Below are 11,653 nucleotides of genomic sequence, written 5' to 3'. Positions count from 1 at the left end.
GAATGGTTTCCTCTCAAAGATTCTTGGAGTCCTCTCAAAGATTCTTTCTTTTGCTGTGAGGGAGTTTTTTCTTGCCACTGTTGCCTTGGCTTGCTCACTAGTAGCTAGGATTTCAAATTCTTTATAGCTGCTTTGTGTAACACCAGTTGTAAAAAGGGATCTATACATTAAATGTAATTTAATTTTATGTGAATTTTTAGCAAATAAACATAAATGCTAATTAATCATTCCAAGTATTATAATCAACACAATGCAATAGCAAACAGTCATGTAAGGACATAGAACCCACGTGTTGAAAAAACTACACAATTTCTCCTAGACATTAAATGCTTGTCTTACTCCTGTTACCACACAATGTTTATAATGAATTTGTGATACATTGTTCCCTGTCAAGGGCGGCACGGTGGTGCAGCAGGTGGTGTCGCAGTCACACAGCTCCAGTGGCCTGGAGGTTGTGGGTTCGATTCCCGCTCCGGGTGACTGTCTGTGTGAGGAGTTGGTGTGTTCTCCCCGTGTCCGCGTGGGTTTCCTCCGGGTGCTCCGGTTTCCTCCAACAGTCCAACACACGTTGGTAGGTGGATTGGTGACTCAAAAGTGTCCTTAGGTGTGAGTGACTGTGTGTGCGTCTGTGTCTGTGTTGCCCTGTGAAGGACTGGCGCCCCCTCCAGGGTGTATTCCTGCCTTGCGCCCAATGATTCCAGGTAGGCTCTGGACCAAGCACGACCCTGAACTGGATAAGCGGTTACAGATAATGAATGAATGAATGTTCCCTGACATCTTTCTAGTACTGGTTGTCAGTTGAATTCAAAAGGTGGTTTAGTAGGAAATATGCATCCATGACTACACTCTCAGCAAGACTAGGTAGAATTCAAGACAGCAAGATGCTTCACTGTCCAGTGAAAATGTCAAAGGTATTGTTACCATATTTGCAATTTATAGTAAAAAATTCTGTGCAAGTTCCTCAAAATTATTTAATGAAATGTGGTTTCTAGGGAAAAGCTCCATCTGCTAGCATATCACCTAGTAGGATGGTGCCCTTAAATCTGCTTATTAAGTTGGCCATATTTTGATTTTCAAAAAAGAGTACAGCTGAGGGGTTAAAAATACATACGTAAACATATACCCTTTGACAAGACAACTAACACATGCCTTTGTGACTAAAATCCTTTCCATTCAACATCTGGCCTTATAATTAAGACCATAAGAGGACCTGACAAGTTTACATTTTAGGTCTGGTTGATAAAACAGTGCTCTATATAATATAATACATTATTTCATTTCATACTCACTTTCTGATGTTCTGGCAGGGTGTTCACCTGTATTATGTAAAGTTATAGTTACACAAAGCTGTTCATATGAACTCATGAGAAAGTCAGTAATGGTGAGATGTGTCCATGTATTCATGTTGTTACAGGGACAGACATCAGTTTTGCAAAATATAGAGCTGAAAAAAAGAGGCTGCTGGTTCATAGAAATGCTTCCAAACTTAAAGAATAGATAATATAATTGAAATATGATAAATCACCTTAACATCTTTCAACATATTTCTGCCCATAGCTCTCATAAAACACTCTCAGGGTGAGAGGAGTAAACTGTGTCTGAATTCAGATCTCAGATCTCTGCCTCCTTTGCAGACTTGAACTCTCTTGCCACTTTCGCTCACCTACAACAATGTCATCAAATGTCTTCAAAGTGCACATTAAAAGGAAGGGTTTAGAGCTTATGGCGAAAATAGAATGGGGGAAATCCTGCAGATTTCAAAATCCTGGACATTTTTGGCGATATAGTAATTGGGCCAGATGGTTTCCTCACCATCTGCTAGCTCTGAATGAATATTTTCTATTTACTGCACTAGAAGCAGACTTGAGCCTCCATGCCAAGCAAATATTCTTGAGGTGGAGCCTGATAATTTTTCTGCATTTCCATGTGCAAAGAGGAAACACACCTATCCTACATACCACTGTATTGCAGCTCTCTGAAAGCAGTGAGAGCAACATTTCTATTCAAGATAGGTAAAGCCTACTGAAAGGATTCAAAGTGATGCTGAGGGCGTGTATAGCCCTACTCCAATCTAACTGGCCATATATCTAATCCCATAGCCAGTGTTTTGTTCAGTGAACTAGACTGTTAATTTCCATTTTGCTTCACTTCACAGCTTTGTAACTCCATATTTTTGTTTTGTTTTCTACACTGTTGGATGTAATTTGTGACTACATTGTGACAATATTTGATCAAAAATTAACAAAACAGAATATGCTCAAGGCACAGAATACGTTGTCATATATCAATGTATTTACATTAACTTATTATCATTTGCTGTGTCCTGGTATGCGCTCTGTCTGTTTTTTCCAAGGTGCTTATGTTTACATCCTGCATCTTCTGATTCTCTAGTCACGTCCTACACCTATGAACTATTGCAGGTCATTGCTGTTATCTGTAGGTTTAAAGCTATATGTCTTTGTCTCATACCTTGTCAGTCATTTTTGAACTAGATCTGTGTTTATAATTATTATAATTATTATGTGCAATGCTCATGTCTGTTTGAGCTTTCGTTTTGATTTGTAGTGTTTACATTTGTGTCCAATTTCCAACTGCAGCACTAATGTAAACAAGGAAAACAACATAGGAAAGAAGGATACATTTATCTCATATCATAAAGTATGGCACAGTGAAGTCGAGTCCCTACATAGTTTCTTGTGAGCCTCACATTGTCAAATTAGGGTCTAATTATATATATATATATATATATATATATATATATATATATATATATATATATATATATATATATACACACACACAAATATGTGGGCTTGTAACCTGTTATTGTAACAGCAGCTGCCGCAACACATTGACAGACATTTAAAAAATAAAAAAAGGGATAAAATGGCTGAATGGGGGACAACATTAACACATTAATTCTCCATCTAATGTGAGTTACACTTCACAGAAATCTTTTAACATTACCAGAAAAGGAGACGATATATAAATATTTATTTATTGTGTGAGGTTAGAGCAGAAAGGGCATAAGAACACTGTGGCTGTCAAAGCATGTCATGTGTTGAGCCACGTTGTGGAAGACAGCGCAGACAAATCAATACTTGTCCAAAACAAAATGTGGAAGTTAAATCCAATTACCCATAATGCTTTTGAATGTCAAAACAACACTATTTCTCATTCCTTGTGCTGTCCTTTCTGTATTCCTCACCCCCAGAATGTGATGCATGATCAATTTATCTGATGCATGAAAACAGTCTGAACTTTGATTAAATGACTAGAATTATTTTAAGACCTTTGAGTTTCATAGAAAGTTCTGTACAGTTCTGCAAGAAAATTGTGAATAAGACATCTTGTTTTCTTCAGACATGAGCAGCTTATTTTGGAAATGGAAAATCAGGCAATGATTCTGATGAGGGAATATTAATGTACACAGTTTTATGCAGATGTCTGGACACATTTGATGAAATTCTGTGGTTTATTTTTTTTTTCTACAATTAAATAGACCCCCTACCGGGAGCAACAATTTTATGATCTGTGGACTATTTGTCTTTCTTACTGCACACAGTAGGTTTAATGGAGAATGAAGGGGAAAACATTCATTCATTCATTGTCTGAAACTGCTTATCCAATTCAGGGTCACGGTGGGGCCGGAGCCTACCCAGAATCACTGAGCACAAAGCGGGAACAAATTCTGGAGGGGCGCCAGTCCTTCACAGGATGACACACACTCACACTTATGGATACTTGAGTCACCAATCCACCTACCAACATGTGTTTTTGGACCGTGGGCGAAAAACAGAGCACCTGGAGGAAACCCATGCAGACACAAGGAGAACACACCAAACTCCTCACAGACAGGACTCGAACCCACATCCTCCAGATCCCTGGAGCTGTGTAAGGGGAAACCAGTCTCAAAATAACAAATTTTACACTTACATATCCATAGAAATCACATGGTACAAATGATAGAAGAGAACAAACTGCTTTTCCCTACATTTCAGTTTGTTTTCTATGTGTGTACTGAGTTGGACAAAATTGATAAAGCATGCAATTCAAAATATGCCATAATGTTTGCTCAGGGTCCATTTTATGTTAATTTTGTCCTATATGCTAAATTCAACAAATAAACTGCAATTGTGCATTTAAAAATGACACTTTGTTTCCTATATATGGAGCTAAATAATAGACATATTTGAATCTCATTAATTGTAATTGTCACTTAAACAACTGAAGCAAGCCTAGATTTGCTGGAACATCATAAGCTTCAAAGCATTTGTCATACAAGCTGTATTGATATTTCAGTAATGGGATGGCAGTTATTCATGTGGGTCCGAAATACACACACTTCTTATTAGAAATCCTTGAGAGTAATTCAAACTCATGCTTAATAATTATGTTTTCCTACATTTCACATGACACTGTATCTGCAGGAATGCAGATGAGAGTGGGATATAGATGTTATACAGTGCAATAAAAACCAAGGCAATATTTCATAACATGAAACTCTAAGCATTTTTTTTTACCAGTTTTACGTATGTAAAACTATATTTTTTTTTAAAATTATATATTTTTTTAATTAATATAACTGCAAATACACTACATTTAATGTGAACAGGGAAACATCATCATTATTATTATTATTATGCTATTTCGTGCAAATAGAAATGAATCAGTTGCTGAGAATATTGTTTGTCATTCCAAATGTCTTTTGAGTTTTAGAGGACATTTGCTTTGTACAACATATTTTTAGTGCACTAAGGAATCGCCAAATGTCTCTGTTAGGAAATCTATGCACTGCTTAGAATTGCCCACTGTGAAAGATAACCCCAAATCCAATGAAGTTGGGATGTTGTGTAAAACATAAATAAAAACAGAATACAATGATTTGCAAATCCTTTTCAACCTATATTCAACTGAATACACTACAAAGACAAGATATTTAATGTTCAATCTGATAAACTTTTTTTATTTTTTTTACAAATATTCACTCATTTTGAATTCGAGGCCTGCAACATATTCCAAAACAATTGGGACAGGAGCATGTTTACCACTGTGTTACCTTTCCTTTTATCATCATCATCATCATCTACTCTGCTATCCATTTCAGGGTTGCAGTGGCAACAGGGCAAGCAAAGAAGCTCAGACATCTCTATCCCCAGAAACTTCCACCAGCTCCTCCTGGGTGAACCCCAGGCTTCCCAGGCCAGCCGGCACATAAAATCCCTCCAGTGTGCCCTGGGTCTATGCCAGGGGCTCCTTCCAGTTGGACGTGCCTGGTTAACCTCCAGTGGGAGGCATCCAGGAGGAATCCTCATCAGATGCCCAAACCTCAAATGACTCTTCTCCACATAAAGGAGCAGCGACTCTACTCCGAGCTCCTCCATAGTCACTTAGCTCCTCACCCAATCACGGCGAGTATGCCCAGCAACCCATCAGAGAAAGCTCCTTTCGGCTACTTGTATCCGTGATCTCGTTCTTTTGGTCATTACCCAGAGCTTATGACCATAGGTGAGAGTGGGTACATAGACTGTCTGGTAAATTAACAGTCTGCATCTTACTGCAGACACTGCACCTAACCTTTGGTCAAACTCACTTACCCTCTTCCCATCACTCATGGGATCTGGCAACCCGTTTGGCTGTTTCTGTACCCGTTTGGAAGCTGTTTTGATCGCTCGGGTTTTCCTGTTTACTCGTTTCCACTGTTATTTCTATATTTATATCTGTTTTTATAACCTACTAACCATCCATAGATCTATCTTTTAGATTGTCTCCGCAGGAATATTTATTACAGAGGCACTAAAACTGCCACCGGATCCTGGAGTAACGTTCTTGGTGTAAGTTACTAAAATCAACTAAAAGTACCTGCAATTCCAAGACTACTACTGGCTGTTTTGCCTGCTCAGAGTGTGGCATGTTTAGTTTAACCCCCTTTTTCACCTCTAGCGATAAAGATAGTGGTTGTGTTTGTACTAAGTGTCAGCTAGTTAGCTCTCTGGTGGACAAAGTGGACCAGTTAGAAGTGCGCATCCGGAGCTTATTATTAAGGGATAAACAGCGAGATTCAGTGTTAGCAACTCCGGGTGCCTTAGGGAGAGTTAGCACCCCCACGACTCCGGCGTTAGAGCCCTCACAGCAGAGTGAATGGGTGACGTCTCGGCGTCATAGCCGGAAGGCTAAGGCTGATGCTAACGCTGAGGCCAAAGCTAGCCCACCGGGACACCATGCTCCTCCGATTCACGTGTCAAACAGGTTTGCCCCGCTCAGCGAGCGCTGAGGAGCCTGTTAAGAGTGCTCTGGTTATAGGAGACTCTATTGTTCGACACGTGAAATTAGCTACTCCTTTAGGGGCACCGGCAGTAACAGTTAGCTGTTTATCGGGAGCCAGAGCGCCGGATATTAGTGGCAACCTTAGACTGTTAGCTAATAGGAGATATTCGAGGGTAGTCATTCATGTAGGGGCCAATGATATTCGTCTGCGGCAGTCTGAGGTAACTAAGGGTAATATTACAGAGGTGATTAAACTGGCCCAGACGATGTCCGATGCCGTAATCTGCTCTGGCCCCATATCAATGCGGCGTGGCGACGAAGCTTACAGCAGACTTTGGGCGTTAAACTGCTGGATGTCCAAGTGGTGTTCCGAAAATCAAGTGGGCTTTATAGACAATTGGTTACGTTTTGAGGGCAAGCCTGGTCTTATAGGTAGGGATGGTATCCACCCCACGCGGGAGGGTGCTGCCTTACTTTCTTGCAGCATAGCACATAGTCTTTTAGTTAGTCAGCAGAGTAGTGTAGATAGCTGCTGACAATCCAGAGCCGGGACCAGGCCGCAGACAGACAGGCTAAACCGACCGTCTGTGAACTGTCTTGAGGCGTCACCCAGGTTCAACTGTATTGAGACTGTGTCTTTCCCCCGAACTAAATGTAAAAGTAGAAAAACAAAATCAGCCTGTTTCAGCAACCTAATCAATATTAAATCATACACAACACCTAGCAGCAACACCTCAGAACTAAAATTTGGGTTACTCAACATAAGATCACTAAACTCAAAAGCACTCATCGTAAATGATATTATAAGTGATCATAAATTCAATGTTTTCTGTCTCACGGAAACGTGGGTTAGACCAAATGAATATTTAGCACTAAATGAAGCCACCCCCCTAGGCTATAATTATGCACATAGCCCAAGAATATCAGGCAAAGGAGGTGGAGTATGTGTAATTTACCAACAATACCTAAGAAATTAGTCTTAAACAATATGACACCTTCACTTCTTTTGAGGTTCTCTCCACCATTATTACAAATCCGGTCACAAAAAAGGACGCATTTTTATTATGCAACATTTACAGACCACCAGGGCCTTACTTAGAATTTCTGAAAGAATTCAGCGATTTTGCTACAAACCTAGCGGTGTGCAATCATAAAGTTATAATTGTAGGAGATTTCAATATCCATTTTGAGAAGGAAAGTGACCCACTAAAAAGGCATTTACCTCAATCTTAGACTCTATTGGTATTACTCAAAATGTAACAGGGCATACACACTACTGCAGTCACACTTTAGACTTAGTTCTGACACTAGGTCTTAACATTGACAAAATTAATATCTTACCGCAATCCTCAGCAATCTCCTCTGGAAGGACAGCCTTATAGAGTATAGAAATGCCCTCACTAAAGCTCGCTCAGCATATCTGGCCTCGCTGATCTCCAATAATAAAAATAATCCGAGAGCACTGTTTAGTGTGTTTTCTAGAATTACAAAAAAAAAGAAAAAAGAAAGACTTGAAACCTTTTACCCACTCCCACAATTAGAACTAGAGAAGATTATCCCCTCCGCAAACTGTACAACTTGCACACTTGATGCAATTCCCACAAAGTTGCTCAAAGAAGTACTACCAGCTATTATTGATCCTCTTTTAACTATAGTAAACTCATCCCTTAGTCTGGGCCATGTACCCAAAGCTTTTAAAGTAGCAGTTATTAAACCTATGATCAAGAAACCAAATCTTGATGCTAGTACACTGTCTAATTACAGGCCTATTTCTAATTTGCCATTTCTGTCCAAGATCTTAGAAAGAGCTGTGGCCCAACAACTTAGTTCATATCTACATAAGAATCATATATAAGAAAAATTCCAATCTGGATTCAGGCAACATCATAGTACAGAGACAGCTCTAGTCAAGATAACAAATGATCTTCTTCTTGCCTCTGATCAAGGCCACGTATCCCTGTTGGTGCTTCTTGACCTAAGTGCAGCCTTTGATACAATAGACCACAATATTCTCATAGAAAGGTTAGAAAACATGGTTGGAATCACAGGGACAGCCCTATTATGGTTCAAATCTTACTTAACGGAACGTTATCAATTCGTAAAAGTAAACAATCTAAATTCAAATTATTCTAAAGTAAGATTTGGAATTCCACAAGGCTCTATTTTAGGACCATTATTATTTACATTATACATGTTACCACTAGGCACAGTTATAAGAAACCATGACATTAACTTTCACTGTTACGCAGACGACACACAATTGTATATTTCAGCCAAGCCCGATGACAAACACAGATTAAAGAAAATAGAGGACAGTGTAAAAGACGTGAAAGGCTGGATGTTGCGTAACTTCCTCCTTCTAAACAGCAACAAAACAGAGGTCCTGCTTTTGGGTCCAAAAGTGGCAAGAAATAAATTATCAGATTTAATTTTAAATCTCGCTGACTCTCCAATTAAACCTGGTTCAGCAGCAAAAAATCTTGGTGTCATAATTGACCCGGATTTATCATTTGATCAACACATAGGTAGTATCACTAGGACAGCTTTTTTACATCTTCGCAATATTGCTAAGATTAGAAATGCCTTATCCCTTCAGGACGCAGAAACATTAGTACATGCCTTTATTACTTCAAGGCTAGACTACTGTAACGCACTACTGTCAGGATGCACCAGCAGCAATTTAAGAAAACTTCAACTAGTTCAAAATGCTGCAGCTAGGGTCCTCACTAAAACTAGAAAATTTGAACATATCAGCCCAGTTTTATCATCACTTCATTGGCTGCCTGTTAAATTCCGCATTGACTACAAAATGTTGTTATTAACATATAAAGCTCTACATGGGCTTGCTCCTGAATATCTTCAAGATACAATGTCCTATTATGAGCCTCCACGTTCACTCAGATCACAGAATACTGGATTTTTAATTGTTCCCAGAATTCAGAAGGCCTCAGCTGGGGGAAGAGCCTTTTCTTATAAAGCCCCCAGACTCTGGAATGATCTTCCAGAAAATGTTCAGGACTCAGACACAGTCGCAATCTTCAAATCTAGGCTAAAAACACATTTGTTTAGTTTATCTTTTGGTAGCTAATGCTCCCCCATAGATAAAGGCAGCAGATCCGGGGGGTCCATGGACACAGGGAATTATAGTAAACTGAGACGCTGGTGCTGTCGTCCCGCAGCTTCTCGTGATCACTCAGGTTTGTTGACGGTGGAGCGGAGGGATGCCAGTGTTTCAGGATGCTCCCGTGTCTGTGTGTCCTCCTGGTTCTCTCCTTTTAGTTAAAGCTGTCATAGTCAGATCTGCCGGAGTCATTAGCCACACTCTGGAAATTTTCATATTTTCTACTTTACAAACACAAAACAGTTCAAAACTAATTCCATCCCTTTACATCTTTCCGAGTAAACAACTGCCCACCTGTCTGTCTGGACACTGATGGATGACTGTCGAGATCCTCCTCCACGCTTCAGACCAGCTGCCCACGCTCCAGCAACCACCAAGTGCCTTGAAGCTGTCCCTACACTGAAGTTCTCATGGACTACTAACTATCATCACCAGTAAATTGACCAGAGGAGGATGGGTCACCCCTTGTGAGCCTTGGTTCCTCCCAAGGTTTCTTCCTCAGCTGGGGGAGTTTTTCCTTGCCACTGTCGCCCCTGGCTTGCTCACTTGAGGGTTTTACATTTGTTTTTACATTTCATGTCAAATCTTTGTCTTACTGGAATTCTGTGAAGCTGCTTTGTGACAACATCAGTTGTGAAAAGCGCTATATAAATAAATTTGATTTGATGAATAAGAACCCGAGATACTTGAAATCCTTCACTTGGGGTAGGTTCTCACCCCCTAACTGAAGGGAGCATGCCGTCTGTTTCCGGGAGATAACCATGACCTCAGACTTAGAGATGCTGATCCGCAATGTCCAGAGTCCAATGCCCCCATTGAACAAGCTTGACCAACTTTCGGGGATGCGAACACAACTCAAACTCTGAGAGCACAAGGACCGTACGGCACACCGGAGTGACCCTGGCACCCCATACTCACAGACCACCTGCCACAGAATCTCTTGGGGAGCACAGTCATATGCCTTCTACAAATCCACAAAGCATGTGTAGAGTGGAGTAGCAAATTCCCATGGGCTCTCAATCATCTGTGAAAAAGTATGGAGTTGGTCCATAGTTCCATGGTCAGGACGACATTTGCATTATTCCTCCAAAATCCTACATCCAACTATTGGATGGATTCTGGCATAGAGTTGCATTTACATTTACATTTATGCATTTGGCAGATGCTTTTATCCAAAGCGACTTACAAAAGAGGATCTAACATTCAAACTACAGCATAAATTATACAAATTGAGTGCAATATGCCAGGAAGTAATAAGTGCATTAAAGAAAGACTTTTAGTGCAAAAGATACTCTCGGAAGAGTTGGGTTTTCAAGGATTGCTTGAATGCGGAGAGGGTTTCTGTTGCTCTGATAGTGCTTGGAAGTTCGTTCCACCAGCGTGGTACCAGAGATGAGAATAGCCTCGACTGACCTGTACAGGGGGTTGGCCATGTTAGTTGGCGCTCCTTTGAGGAACGGAGAGAGCGGGCACTAACATATGGTTTTAAGTGTCTATTGAGGTAGATGGGAGCAGAACCAGTAAATACTCTGAAAGCCATCATTAGTGATTTAAATTTGATGCGAGCAGCTAAGGGTAGCCAATGCAGCTCAACTAATAGGGGTGTGACATGTGCTCTTTTAGGCTGGTTGAAAACCAGGCATGCTGCAGCATTCTGGATCATCTGTAGCGGTCTCACAGCACAGGCCGGAAGACCTGTCAGGAGGGCGTTGTTCCTTCATCCATGTAGATATGTCAGAGAGACAGTCAGAGATTCGAGTTGTCACTGAAGTGTCACCTGGATGAAAGGATATATAGAGCTGTGTGTCATTTGCATAGCAGTGATAGGAGAAGCCGTGCGAATGTATGATTGGGCCTAGAGAGGTGGTGTACAAGGCAAAGAGGAGGGGACACAGCACTGAGCCTTGGGGCACACCTGTGGTGAGGTGGTGTCGCGCTGATGTTTGTCTAAGCCAGGGGTCTCAAACCAAATCCACGGAGGGCCGTGTGGGTGCAGGTGTTCTTTCCAACCACGCAAAAGCCCCACACTACTGAAAGTCAAGATCTATTGATTAGCTCCAATGATTAAAAACAGGTGGAATAAGGTGTGGCTTCTGCGTGGTTGGAAAGAAAACCTGCACCCACATGGCCCTCCGTGGATCTGGTTTGACACCCCTGGTCTAAGCCATGACACAGGATCGTCCAGTGAGATAAGACTCAAACCAGGAGAGTGCATTGTTCTTGAAGCCCATGTCAGTAAGTTTGTTTAGTAAGATGTGGTGGTTG

The 11,653-nt window shown here is 40.8% G+C and overlaps 1 pseudogene; it reads left to right on the top strand.

The window, feature by feature from the left end:
• The first annotated feature begins 5,417 nt into the window (after window positions 1-5,417).
• On the top strand, window positions 5,418-7,105 carry LOC136676964 (uncharacterized; annotated as a pseudogene).
• The last annotated feature ends 4,548 nt before the right edge of the window (window positions 7,106-11,653 follow it).

This window comes from Hoplias malabaricus, chromosome 2 (genome assembly GCF_029633855.1).
Source record: "Hoplias malabaricus isolate fHopMal1 chromosome 2, fHopMal1.hap1, whole genome shotgun sequence".
In the NCBI taxonomy this organism is placed as follows: domain Eukaryota; kingdom Metazoa; phylum Chordata; class Actinopteri; order Characiformes; family Erythrinidae; genus Hoplias; species Hoplias malabaricus.
This window is presented reverse-complemented; position numbering and strand designations above follow the sequence as displayed.